The sequence below is a fragment of the Pelodiscus sinensis genome, chromosome 4, assembly GCF_049634645.1.
Source record: "Pelodiscus sinensis isolate JC-2024 chromosome 4, ASM4963464v1, whole genome shotgun sequence".
NCBI classification, from domain to species: Eukaryota; Metazoa; Chordata; order Testudines; family Trionychidae; genus Pelodiscus; species Pelodiscus sinensis.
The window spans coordinates 40,588,548-40,603,274 of record NC_134714.1 but is presented as its reverse complement, the minus strand read 5'-3'; the positions used below and the strand labels follow the sequence as shown (position 1 = coordinate 40,603,274).

General features: G+C 43.7%; 1 protein-coding gene and 1 long non-coding RNA gene across 10 annotated transcripts in view; one reads left to right on the top strand and one right to left on the bottom strand.

The window, feature by feature from the left end:
* Positions 1-14,727, top strand: part of NRXN3 (neurexin 3) — a 1,564,511-nt gene that overhangs the window by 713,519 nt on the left and 836,265 nt on the right. The window lies entirely within an intron of this gene.
* Positions 1-14,727, bottom strand: part of LOC112544631 (uncharacterized) — a 43,080-nt gene that overhangs the window by 24,502 nt on the left and 3,851 nt on the right. The window contains exon 3 of the long non-coding RNA XR_012903362.1: positions 4,331-4,433. This is a non-coding gene — a long non-coding RNA (uncharacterized LOC112544631). The remainder of the gene's footprint in view (positions 1-4,330; positions 4,434-14,727) is intronic.

Genomic DNA, 14,727 nt, shown 5'->3' with positions numbered 1-14,727 from the left:
TCTGAGTTGTTTTCCAGGAAGTTCTTGCTTCTAAAACTAACATACGAGTACAGCTTCAGTACATATGTGGAAACTGTGTTTTAAACAGTAACATCTGTCTCAAAGGAGTCATGATAGAGACCATTCATGGGCTCTTTAAGAGGCAAGGAAAGAAAAAGATTAAAACCCAGCAACCAGATGCTCCTTTAGTCAGTACTGAATTAGTATTAAAGTTTCAGAGGGGTAGCTGTGTTAGTCTGTAACTGGAAAAACTTAAAAAACAACAAATAGTCTTGCTGCGATACAATTTTGAAATTGTATAAGACATCCATCAGCCTCAAAAGGCTTAGGAAATGATTGAGAAATCCAGTGCCTAATTGGACAGCAGGAATCCCTGAAAGGGAATGTTACTCCATAGTCTGCTTGGCAATCCCAACTTGACCTCAATACCAGCTTGAGGTTGGGGATACATAGAGGCTGCGTCTAGATTGGCATGATTTTCCGGAAATGCTTTTAACGGAAAAGTTTTCCGTTAAAAGCATTTTCGGAACAGAGCGTCTAGATTGGCACGGACTCTTTTCCGCAAAAGCACTTTTTGCAGAAAAGCGTCCGTGCCAATCTAGACGCGCTTTTCCGCAAAAAAGCCCCAATCGCCATTTTCGCGATTGGGGCTTTTTTGCAGAAAACAGATCAGAGCTGCCTACACTGGCCCTTTTGCGCAAAAGCTTTATGACTCTATCCTCCAAAACACTTGCTACCCCTCCCAGCTTGATATTATCTGCAAACTTAATAATTGCACTCTCTATGCCATCATCTAAATTGTTAAGGATATTGAACAGAACCAGTCCCAGAACAGACCCCTGTGGAACACCACTTGTTATGTCCTTCCAACATGATTGTGAACCATTAATAACTACTCTCAGAGGTTATCCAGCCAATTATGCACCCACCTTATAGCAGCCCCATCTAGGTTGCATTTCCCTAGTTTATTAATGAGAAGGTCATGCAAGACCATGTCAAATGTCTTAGTAAAGTCTAGATATATCACATTCATCGCTTCTCCCTTATCCACAAGGCTTGATATCCTGTCAAATAAAGTTATCAGATTGGTTTGACATGATTTGTGCTTTACAGATCCATGCTGGCATTACCTATGACCTTATTTTCCTCCAGGTGTTCGCAGTTGATTTCCTTAATTACTTTCTCCATTATCTTCCCTGGCACAGAAGTTAAACTGACTGGTCTATAGTTTCCTGGATTGTTCTTATTTCCCTTTTTATAGATGGGCACTATATTGGCCCTTTTCTAATCTTCTAAAATCTCTGCCAATGTCCATGATTTTTCAAAGATGATAGCTAATGACTCAGATACCTCCTCTATCAGCTCCTTGAATATTCCAGGATCTATTTAATCAAGCCCTGGTGACTTGAAGACATGTAACTTTTTTTTTCAAGTAATTTTTAACTTGTTCCTTTTTTTTAAACTTCTAAACCTACCCCATTTCCACTAGCATTCGCTATGTGAGGCATCCCATCGCCATCAAACTTCTTGGTGAAAACCGAAACAAAGAAGTCATTAAGCACCTCTGCCATTTCCAATATATATTGTTTCTCCCTCTTCCCTAAGCAATGAGCCAACCTTGTCTTTGGTTTTCCTCTTGCTTCTAATATATTTGTAGAATGTCTTCTTGTTACCCTTTATGTCTCTAGCTAGATTTAGCTCGTTTTGTGCCTTTGCCTTTCTAATCTTGCCCCTGTGTACCTGTGTTCTTTGCTTATATTCATCCTTTGTAATTTGACTAGGTTCCAATTTTTTATACAACTACTTTTTGGCTTTTAGATCATGTAAAATCTCCTGGTTGATCCAAGGTGGTTTCCTGCCATACTTTCTATCATTCCTACACAGTAGAATAGTTTGCTTTTGGGCCCTTAATAATGTCTCTCTGAAAAATTTCCAGCTCTCTTCATTTGTTTCCCCTTGGTCTTGCTTCCCATGGGACCTTACCTACCAGCTCTGAGTTGACTAGAAACTGCCTTCCTGAGATCCATTGTCTATATTTTCCTGTTCTCCCTTCTACCATTCCTTATAATCATGAACTCTGTGATTTCATGATCACTTTCAACCAAGCTGCCTTCCACTTTCAAATTTTCAACCAGTTCCTCCCTATTTGTTAAAATCAAATCAAGAACAGTTTCCCCCTCTCCAGAAGTTTTTTCAACCTTCCGAAATAAAAAATTGTCTCTAGTGCAGTCCAGGAACTTGTTGGATAATCTGTGCCCTGCTGTGTTAGTTTCCCAACATATGTCTGGATAGTTGGAATCTCCCATCACCACCAAATCCTGTGCTTTTGATGATTTTTGTTGTTTTTAAAAAAAAGCCTCATTCACCTTTTCTGCCTGGGTAGGTGGTCTGTAGTAGACCCCCTAGCATGACATCACCGTTTTTTAGCTCTTTCAATCTAACCCAGAGACTCTCAACAAGTTTGTCTCCTGTGTCTATCTCCACCTCAGTCCAAGTATATACATTTTTAATATATAAGGCAACACCTCCTCCCTTTTTTCCTTGCCTAGCCTTCCTGAGCAAGCTGTGCCCTTCTATACCAATATTCCAAACAGTTGGTATCACAGAGGGTGGATCTGCACTGCACTGTTATTCTGGAATAACAGTTGTTATTCCGGAAAAATAATACTAGCGTCCACATAGCACGTTATTTTGAAAGAAAATTGAAATAACGGAGGGCTTTTTCCAATGTTGGTAAACCTCATTCCATGAGGAATAAGTCTTCTTCTGAAAAAGCTTTTTCAGGAAAGGGTATCTGTGGACACTTCACTGCTGGTCTGTCAAAATAAGTCCTCATCAGGACCATTCTAAAGTAATTCCTCTCCAGTGCCTCCTGGGGCTCTAGATCAAGATAATGCGTCCACATTAGGGGAGCCTACCTCAGACATCCGTGTAGTGTGGATGCTATATTTTGAAATAAGCTATTCTGGAACATATCTTCTGGAATAGCTTTTTCCAAAATACGCTTGCAGTGTAGACTTACCCAGAGACTTGGTGTGATAATACACACGTAGTTTTATGAGGCCGGGTTGAAGAAAACCTTATTTTGTAATTTGGCATAAAACCTCTGATGAAAATAGTTATCTGGCTTGACTAGCTCAGTGTTAAGCCTGCTTCAGTGGTCAAAAGATTCATCCGTGTTATTCCCACACTTTGCGGTTTTGGAATATTAACAGAAGAAGTTGTGAGGTAAAGGCAATGCTACTTGTCCGGGGGTGGTGGCTGAGTATTGTTATCTTACCAGCTATATGGGAGCATAGTAATTCTTTCAGGATTACTGAACATACCTATGAGGATGCAGTTTGTTGATACAACAACTTTGTAACACATGCAAATCTTGTCATGTTAATAAAGTTATCAGCAGTGGAGAGGGGGGCTGAAAATGTCTGATATATAAAGGATAGCAGCAGTGAAGGGGCTAAAGCTATGATGCTATGTATAGCTGAGTCTAGTCCCTTATTTTTACCCTCTAAATAGTTAGGACTAGGTACAGAAGTTGTCCTCTTTGGGCTTGGAGGTTGTACAGAAGTACCTCATCTTTGCTGTTGCATGTTTAGGGAGTGACAAGGCAGGATTAATGTGGAAATAGTGTGTTGCCCTTTGTGTGAAGGATATGAGGTATCTGAGATTTCTTTCTGGAAATAATCCCAATGTAGCCTGTTATACTCATGTTCTGTGTCTTGCAGAGTTGGACTGGATCAGTACTAGATAAGTGGCAACTGAAGAAATTCTAGGTAGCTGCATGAAATAGAGCTGATTATTCAATAGGAGGCAGTCTTCCCTGCAATTACTACTTGTCCTTCTGCCCCACTGTGTTACTCTGAGGTGGTGTAGTGCTGGAGGTGCCTTGGGTGGGATGAATTATGAAACAGGGCCTGGCTGTCAATGGCTGCATTACCACAGATGTGGAGCTTGGCGTACACTTTGACAGCTCTGTCAGCATAGGAGTCCTGTTGTCAAGAGTGGCTTATATGGCAAATTCTATTTTTCTGAGACCATGATTAATCATGTACATTTTCTGAATGCAGACTAGCCTGTAAAGAGCACCTGCTGTGTTTTTTTCCTTAGGATAAGGTGTGGGGTTCATAGGAGGGAAGTCAGTTATTCTTCATACACATGTATATCTCCCCAAATTCCAAGGATGCAAGTCAGGGTCTTAGTATTAAATAATTAAAACACTCTAGGCTCGAAGTACTAAAGCAATCACCTCTCCTTGTAGGTATAATACCTGTCCAGGAGTTAGTTGAGTTTCTTGGTCTATACATTCACTCAAGATTAGGACAGGTCTTACCTGGTAAAGTTTCACAGCTGAGGCAGTCATTCATTTGGGAAGGTGGGAAGAGAGAGGTTGTACAAGGCTGAAAAACTTTTTGCTTGGTAGATCACTGGATTTGCTAAATAAGATAAATAAAATTTCATGTGACTGTTTGCAAGAATACAGGCATTAGCCTTAACGCCATGGCTGAATTTGCATTCTGCCTCTCTGAATTCCCTGTGCAGTTTTCTGAATAATTACCTCCATTTCCTGTATCAAATGGTGTGCAGTGTTGCTGTGGGCTGTTAAACAGCTACCAAATGTATGTCTGAGGACACGGCTCTCTTGTAGTGTAAGCATGCATGTGTGCATGCACACAGAATGAAGTTCACTTTTATCAGAATTGGTTATTCACAATACACATTTCCTTCAACCAGAATTGTTCAGTAAGCAGCTAGTTGTGTCTTGAGGTGAAAGGAAATTCCCAAAAGAGTCACTTTCATATTCCATCCAGTTATGCAAATTGTCTCCCCCTTCACGAGGAGTAATGGTAGTTCGGAATAGGAAGCCTAGTCCGAACTACCTAGTCCGTGCCGCGTGTAGCCGCGTGGCACGGAGTCCGCACTAGCGGACATTTAAAAATGGCGGCACCCAGCGAGATGCAAATGAAGCCCGGGAAATTCAAATCCCGGGCTTCATTTGCAACTCCGGTTGCCTACATTACCACCCTAGTTCGATCTAGGGTGGTAGTGTAGACATAACCTTAGTGCATAGATCAGACCAACTGAATTAATGGAAAATGTATGTGGGTTAAACTAGTGATTTTGGTTCCCCCATAGGAATGAAAGGCTCACATATGAGCTTATGCTCATTACAAAGCTGGAGCTGGAATACACCGTGTTAAATCTGTCACTACTACTTTCCTCTAGACAGAGATTACCTCTGCATCTGTTTGATCTTCAGAGATGCAGAGCTCCTCAGCTCCCATTGACTTAAATGAGCATTGCTGGTGCTCGGCACGCTTTGAAAATCAGCAACTGTACATCCTGTTAGGTTACCATTGCTGTAACTAAATTGCCACCATTTTGTGGCCATTGTAAATGACACTGTGCAATACAGTGATAGAGATGCAGCCATGGTTAGTCTGATCTAGCTGAAACAAAATACAGGACTATGCAGCACTTTAAAGACTAACAAGAAGGTTTATTAGGTGATGAGCTTTCGTGGGCCAGACCCACTTCCTGATCTGAAGAAGTGGGTCTGGCCCACGAAAGCTCATCACCTAATAAACCATCTTGTTAGTCTTTAAAGTGCTGCATAGTCCTGTATTTTGTTTCAACTGTGCAATACAGAAGAGTCAGAGCCAAAAATATCTTTGCCAGACAAAGAAAAGGAGTGAGACTTGTCTCAACAGTGCTGTCTTCTGGTCTCCATTATTAATGTGTCACTGAAAAGGTCTACTAAATAGTTCCTGTGTGTAGCGTGAAACTTGTGAAGTGCTGGGGGAATTGACAATGCTGTCTGCTCATCCAACAATGCTTTAAACATTTGTGTAGTGGTGGCATGGAACGCTAGAGGGCAGCAGAGTATAAGGCATGATTTAGAGAAGCTTGAAATCCTGCAAATGAATAGCTGATAATGAATTCTTTTGCTTAAATCACTGTATTCTACATTTATACCCCCCTACTTTAGTAATCCTACAGCACAACCATTATCATCCCTTAGTGCATCAGAGAATGTTTCTCTTTTTGCCATCTTCTGTCATGCATTTTAATGGAAAGCAATTCCTGGCTGCCATTTTACTGAAGTATTCTAGGGTATGTCTACACTACCCCGCTAGTTGGAACTAGCGGGGGTAATGTAGTCATCCGCAGTTGCAAATGAAGCCCGGGATTTGAATTTCCCGGGCTTCATTTACATGAAGGCGGCCGGCGCCATTTTTAAATGCCGGCTAGTTCGGACTCCGTGCCGCGCGGCTACACGCGGCACGGACTCGCTAGTTCGGATTAGGCTTCTAATGCGAACTAGATGTACACCACGTTCCACGAAGCGTACAGCTAGTTCGGATTAGAAGCCTAATCCGAACTAGCTAGTCCGTGTCGCGTGTAGCCGCGCGGCACGGAGTCCGAACTAGCCGGCATTTAAAAATGGCACCGGCCGGCTTCATGCAAATGAAGCTCGGGAAATTCAAATCCCGGGCTTCATTTGCAACTGCGGATGACTACATTACCCCCGCTAGTTCGAACTAGCGGGGTAGTGTAGACATACCCCTACAGTAAAAGCCCTAAATCCTGCAACAGCATTTGCCAGCTCGAATGGAGTGTGGCGGATTTAGGTGTGGCTCCTAATTCTAAATCTTAGTAATTCCATAAGAGACAAAGTCAGGGCTCAGGTGGAGAGTTGGGGTGCTGAGCAAGTCGCAGGCTTGTGGATATGAGGGTGTAGGAGTTTGGGTTGGGTAAGTGAGGGGCTCAAGGCAGGGAGGCTGAGAGTATGATGGGCTCAGGACACAGATTTGAGGTGTGTGGATGGTGCAGGAGTGTTGTGGCAGAAGGATGAGGATATGGGGGCGCAGGAGTTTGGGGATGTGAGAGGCTCAGGACAGGGAGTTCCAATGTATGATAGGCTCAGATTTGAGGGGTTGGGTGCAGAAGTCTTATGATGCTGCAGCCAGATTGGGGCTTGGCCCCAATTGGGGGCTTGTTGGCCAGGCTTCATTTTTAAATAAAATATTATGTCAAACACAAAAGGTTTCAGCATTGTCTTTATGAGAGGGGCGGGGAACCTGTTTTGAGTAGCAGGTCATTGACCCACAGAAAAGTCAGTCGGGGCCACACAAGTGAAATGCAAAAAAACAACCCCTCCAAAATCCCCAAGCCTCACTAATTTGGTCCCAACTGTGCTGGTCGGGGCAGAGGACTGGGTGCTGATGGGTGCTGGGGTAGGATACTCATGAGGGGGAGGTCTGGCCAGGTGGAGGAGACAAAGGCAGCTGGGGCCAGTACCTGGGGATCCTGCAGCTGCATGCCAGGTCCAGGTCTCAGGAAGCATGTGCACTGCTTCTCCCTCCCCAAAACAACAAGCGCATTTCCTGAACAGCTAGGTCTGTGGTGTGTCGGCAACTTCCTCCCCCCTGCTGCCTTCCTGTGCAGTGGGGAGTGGATGCAATAAGAGTCCCGGAATGCGCCAGCTCCAACTGCTCAGGAAGTGCACAGCAGTCCTATATCAGAGGGGTAGCAGTGTTAGTCTGAATCTGAAAAAGCGGCAAGTGGTCCTGTGGCACCTTATAGACTAACCAAAGTGTTGGAGCATAAGCTTTCGTGGGCAAAGACCCACTTCGTCAGATGCATGTAGTGGAAATTTCCAGAGGCAGGTATAAATATGCAGGCCAGAATCAGGCTGGAGATGACCAGGTGGATCCAATCAGGGAGGATGAGGCCCACTTCTAGTAGCTGATCTGGAGGTGTGAATTCCAAGAGAGGAGAAGCTGCTTTTGCTTTTGTAGTTAGCGAGCCATTCACAGTCTTTGTTTAATCCCGAATTGATTGTGTCAAATATGAAGATGAACTGGAGCTCAGCAGATTCTCTTTGAAGTCTGGTCCTGAAGTTTTTTTGCTGCAGGATGGCTACCTTTAGATCTGCAATCAAAGAGGCTGACAAAGGAGGTGCTGTTGTCATCCTGAACAGGCCTGACTACCTAAAGGAGGCTGCCAGACAACTCTCCAATACCAAATTCTACAGGCCTCTTTCCTCAGATCCCACTAGGGAATACACTAAGAAACTGCACCATCTGCTCAAGATACTCCCTGCACAAGCACAGGAACAAATTGACACATCCCTAGAGTCCCAACCAGGGTTGTTCTATCTATTACCCAAGATCCACAAACCTGGAAATCCCGGACGCCGCATCATCTCGGGCACTGGCACTCTCACTGAAGGACTGTCTGGATATGTGGACTCTCTACCCAAACCCTACACCAACAGCACTCCCAGTTACCTCCGTGACACTACTGATTTCCTGAGAAAACTACAATGCATTGGTGATCTTCCATAGAACACCATCCTAGCCACCATGGATGTAGAGGCTCTCTACACAAACATCCCACATGCAGATGGAATACAAGCTGTCAGAAGCAAGCAGCTATGTGTTCCAAGTGCAGCCCACTCGCTTCCTGAAACCCCAGATGTGGCATTCAGCTGCAGGACTGTGCACCGTCAGCTGTGCGCCCAAGGCAAGTGCCTCACTCGCCTCACCCTTGTTACAGCCCTGCTTCTTCCCTTCCCCATGGCCATCTTGCTGTCATGGACCACAGCAACAATCCAGAAGTTTGATCACGACAGTTTTTCCCCAATTTCCTGCTATAGGTACTGGTCAGTGATGCAGTCTGTAAGTGCTGGGTTTCGCACCCACAGTGCTGCGCTCTTTTTCTGTGTTGTTGAAAGTAAATATGGATATGCATTTCAAGGAGAATCTGTGAACATTCCTCACCACAAAAAGCTTATCAGCACTATTATAGTTAATACTACAGCTGTGTAAACACTAATACCTTTGTGCTATTTATTATCATTCCTTTTCAGCACAAGATCCACGCATTTTAACCTGATTGAATTAAGTGTGTTTGGGGTGGAATGGATATAGGGAGGTCACTGTGCCCACCTGCTGAGTGCAGCAGCTCTTCAGCTCTGTTTGGCAGTATCCAGAGTCAGCCCAAGCTACGAACTGACTGGGCTACCACACGGGGTGCCCTATTGTAGGGGGTGCTGGACCAGGCGGGGGGCAGGGCCATGCATGTGCCGGGCGCCCAGGGGTGGGGCCGTGTATGCGCCGCACTCCCACAGCCCGGGACCCACGAATGGCTTGGGCCGGCCCTGGCAGTATCTCACCTCAGTTTATGGTAGGAAGTAAAGATGATTTCTGCAACTTCATCTGTGGCCAGTAACTTAAGGAAGCCAAATGGAATTTTATTAGGACATTGTGCTGGAGTTTTCCTTCCTATGCGTGTGTCACTTGGGGGCCCTTTACTTAGCCTGCAGTAGCCACAATGACTGTACCACAGGTATACAATAGGAGGAACATTCCACACTGCTTTCTCTTTTCCCTTCCTCCCCAGGCTCCCTCTCTAAGCTCCCCCCTACTTTCTCTTCCTCTCAAGTGTATTTGCCCACTTACTGAGCCAATTGCCTCATTAGTCTAAACACTCAAGTGTTTAATACCCAATGGAAACTCGTCAATTGACTTCCAGAAAGCTTGCAATCCTTTTCAGTGCTGCAGCAGAACATTGAGCAGGATGCTACAGGCAGCGCCCTGTCACAGCTTACAAAAAGTGCCATTGGCTCTTTATCCCAAGCAATCAGGAATTTGCATCGGATGTTAAACAAATCAACTGCAGCAACATTTCCAGTGTCGCCTACCATCCAGCCGGAGCACTGATCCTGCAATGACTCTGAGAAAAAACAATTCAAATTGCAATCATGAATTCCCTATAGCAGCTATGTGTTCCAAGGTGGTCTCCACCTGACCAGCTCCAACATTGCTTTGCCCTGCAACCCTCTTGGCTGTGATACAATATGATAAAGCGCATAACCCACCCACCGCAGCAACAAAAAGTGCCCACCTATCAGATAGCTAAAGAGGAAACAAATAGGCCAGTTCAGCAAAGGAAGAAAAAAAAAGAGGAAAATAGCCATTTCTCAGAATACAATTGTAGATATTCGAACCCACCCAGTAACCTGTAGTTTTCCAGAGGAAAATAAACTTAGATATTTGAGACCCAACCCATTCCATCCTTATTTTTCTACCCTTTTAACAGTTTAGTCGGAGTTTGCTGTAGCTGGAGAATCAAACCACCTTCCCCCTTAGTTCTCTTGCCTATGGACATGTAACATGGAATCCTAACACAAGTAGACAGTTTGTCTCCCTCAGCAACTTGACAGCGCTGGCTGGCCTTCTGCCTTAGCTTAAACCTTAGGCATGAGGATCAATAGAACTCATAACTGTTCTTATTGTTGCTCGTGACTTTCCCTCCCATTAAATAAATCCCAGGAGTTCTTGCATAACTATCTCCCTTTTCTCAGCACCCCTTCCTCAGCTGCCTGCCAGCTAGCAATTGTACCCTTTCTACTTGCCATCAAAAAGTACTTCCATTACTTTAACTGATTGTCTTTCCCCTATTTCAGTTATTTCTTTTTTTAAATCCCTTTTAATCAAGTAATCCCAGAAGGTAGATGGAGGCGGGGAAGGGAAGTAGGTATTTTAATCCAGATTTTCTATCTTCTGCCCACAGGACCAGTCTGGACTATTCCCTTTAGTACAGTCTCATGTGTAGTCCAATCTAATTCTCACTGTTTCAGATGTTGGGGATGCCAACACTGACTCTTGAAAATCAGCTGCTCCTGAAAGATGTTAGACACAAAAGGGAGGGAGGAGTTTACCACTCCCCAGCATAAAATATTATTATTCTGCATAAGTCAGGCACATAGGTCCAGTCAGAGTCCACGCCTGATGCATTGCTTAGTGCATTCTGGGAGTGTGGTAGACAGGCTCCAGTGCAGATGAAGATGGTCCCTGCATCCCCCCCCCCCCTCTTTTTTAATGTGAAGGTGTGATGGCTCATTGGGTATGGTAGAGAAGAGGGAAAAAAGCTAGTTAGTGAATGCTACCTGGCAGCAAGAGCCAGGAGACCTAGAGGCAGAGATGAGGATTCAATCAAACCCACATGCACTTAGTCTGCCAACCTCTCCCCCTTCCTCACTCCCCTCCTCCAGGTCATTATCTCCTTTCCATGCTCAGCTGAAATGAAAGCTGGGATTTTTTTAAAATATGAATTTCAAAGGAGCTCTCAGAATGAACCTCAAGTGGTTTCTTCTTTCATATCCCTAAATCCCTATCTGAGACAGAGAGCAGTATGATCAGCAACACCCGCTCCAATTGCAGCGGCCCCCTTACAGATACACAGAAGGGCTGGTATGCAGAAGTTTGGAATCTTGCACATGAACTCAAATAGTAACTTTAAATCCCATCCCTAAGCCCTGAGGTCCTGGCAGTGGGGCTGAGGCTGGGTGAGTTATCAGTTGCAGAGAGGTAATTAGAATCAGGAATGAAGTTCTAGGGAGGATTTCCAGCAAGGGGCAAAAGCAGTTGCAAGAAATCCACTCCAAGCAATTGTGTTCCAGGTTGTGTTTCCAGGGAGTGCTTACTGTGGCGAAAACATAAAAAAATGTGAATGGTACTGAAACACCTTAGACTAACAAAAATTGTAGGTGATATGAGCTTTCATGGGCATAACCCACTTCTTCAGATGAATGGAGTAAAGGGGTCCAGGTTGAAAATCAATAACAGAGAAAGTGAGGGGATGGGGAGGGGTGTTTTGTAAGGGTTTTTTTCAGTTACAGACTAACACGCTACCCCACTGAAACTTACTGTGGCAGTTAGGGAAAGTCGCTAGAAGAAGGAGGGTGAAATGGGGAAGGGATTATTTCAAGATAGAATCCTAATCAACTTTTCTTCCATAGGTGACTCATGGTAGCACTCAGGAGGTACACCACTCTTCAATGCTCTCACCAAAATTTTAATTGCTAAATGGGACACCCACATGCCTTTTGCCCCTCTGGGTGGCCTTCCCTGTACCCCCTTCTCCCACAGGCCTGAGTTGCCTCTGCCAGCTACCAGAAATCTAGGCTGAACCTAGAACCAGCTCTCCAAAGTCAGCCTGCTTTCAACCCTCTACACCCCAGTTTGCCTCCTCTATATCAATGAGTGTCCATCTGATTGCTGGCCAATTTATGAAAGGTCAGCCTTGATGAAGTAGAATAGCATAGCCCCTAGGCCCTAGGGGAAAGCCAAGTTTAAATCCTTGCTCTACTAGGGTATGTCTACACTACCACCCTAGTTCGAACTAGGGTGGTTAATGTAGGCATTCGAAGTTACAAATGAAGCCCGGGATTTAAATATCCCAGGCTTCATTTCCATCTTGCCAGGCGCCATTTTTAAATCCCCGTTAGTGCGGACTCCGTGCCCGCGGCTACACGCGGCATGGAGTAGGTAGTTTGAATTAGGCTTTCTAATTCGAACTAACGATACACCTCTAATTCGAACTACCTACTCGTGCCATGTGTAGCCGCGGGCATGGAGTCCGCACTAACGGGGATTTAAAAATGGCGGCGCCCGGCAAGATGGAAATGAAGCCCGGGATATTTAAATCCCGGGCTTCATTTGCAACTTTGAATGCCTACATTAACCACCCTAGTTCGAACTAGGGTGGTAGTGTAGACATACCCCTACTTATTCTCCATGTGGCTTTGGGCAAATCACAAGAAACTGAGACAAAGCTAAAGTATGATGGTGAATTAACTACATACTCCTCTGAACCAATAGGCTACGTCTACACAGCAACGCTATTTCAGGATACTGGAGTATCCCGAAATAGCTATCCCACGTCTTCATAGCAAGCCCATTATTTCAAAATATAACAGGATCACTGTTGCAACGTCCCTGTAAACTCATTCCATGAGGAGTAAAGGACTGTTTCAGAATAGCGGGTTATTTTGAAATTTGGCAATGTGTAGACAGAATCTTATTTCAAAATAAGATACACAATTTGCGTAGCTTGAATTGCGTATCTTATTTTGAGCTACGGTGCAGTGTAGACCACCTATACAGTGCTACATAAATGCTAAGTGTAGGATTTTAGGGACAGAAGCCTCAAAGGTACTAGTTTATCATAGTGGAAGAAAGAACCTCCCGTCCGCAAATACTAACTATGCCAGGGACAAGGATGCTTTGGGAGGACAAAGCCAGGTTTTCTTCTCTTCAGCAGTAGTAAGAAAATGTGAAAGATCCCAATTATATAGGTCCTGATTCTATGAAAGTTCCATATACAGGGATAAGCCCTTTAGGCATTATCTGCTGTAGGGATCACGTTCGTCACTGCTGAAATGCAACCATTTTTGGGTTCAGTTATTTAAAAATGCATAGCAACAGTTCAGGAGAGTAAGCAAAGAAGAATCTCGTGTTTTAAGTGAAATTATAGGAGGATTTTAGGGAGGGAAAATATATTTTCCCACATTGGAATTTAACCAGATGTTGTAGCTAACATCTATATGAGTACGTCTACACTGCAACACTATTTCGAAATAACTAGCACTATTCTGAAATAACTTAGTCCATGTCTATTTAGCAGGCAGTTATTTCGAAATAGTGTCAAAATACTGTCAAGCTGCTGGACTTCTTACTCTGACTCCTGTAACCCTCATTGTACGAGGAATAAGAGAAGTCAGAGGAAGAGTGTTCTATTTCGAAATAAGATATGCAATTGATGTAGCTCAATTTGCATAGCTGATTTCAAGTTGAGCCCTGCAGTGTAGATGCACCTTATAAGTACAGAGGGAAAATAGCCCGGATTTTAATAGGCACAAGTGGCCATAATCTCTTTCATTTGTATCTCATGTGACAGACACCTCCTGGAGATATATTTGCAAATGTATTTATTTTACATGTTCCTGCAGAGGCAAAAGCTAATCTTATGTTGTAGCTGCTGTTTTTTTTATTTATAAATAATAAAATTGTGTGTGAAACTCTTCCCATCCAAGGCATCTGGGGCTTTTGTTTTGTTTAATTAAAAACTTCAACAAAAACAGAATTAAATAATACTTCCCTGAACAATTAGCTAGATAAAGCAAATGAAGGGTGAAGTGAAGATTAACATGTGTGGCTCCTGCAGTGGGGGTACCCAGTAAGGGAGCACAGTATTTTGTAATTCATGAAAGACCTGAACTCTGTACTGAAGGCTTCGAGTTTCACTTGGATATAGCTTTTGGACATTGGCGGAAGTGTGAGGTTGGCTAGTTCACATAAATGTCCATCAGGGACCATTTCAAACAGTTGCATGTAGCCACTGAAACTCTTTTCCCCATATTTTTATGGACATACATTTTCAATATGAATATGCCTAACTCAAATATGTTTTATGCAAAATTTATCAGAAGCTTATCATTGGAAAACTTGAATGTATATATTCTATTTGTGTGAATGTATCATTCCTGTATTTGAAGTTTAAAATATGAAGGTGATGGTTTCAAGAGAATCTCTGTAACCTAACTTGGATAGTCCATGTAAATGCCCATCAAAGACCATTTCAGAGAGCTGTGTGTAACCACTGAAACGCTTTTCCCTATATGCACAACACCTCCCAAAGTGTTGGGCACTTCAGGAAATGACAAAAGCATAGCACATCTGTATTTGCACATGTTGCACCACTGGAAACTCTGTATCTTGACACGGCTGGGAATTTATCCAGTCTGATGTAAATAATGGTGGCAACATAATCTCTTTGCTGCTCTAATTTTGACATTTTTTCATATAGGGACCAATGGGTGCCTGTGGATACTGGGGATGAACCACCCTTGTAAGGCATCATCTTTTAATAGTTGGAGCA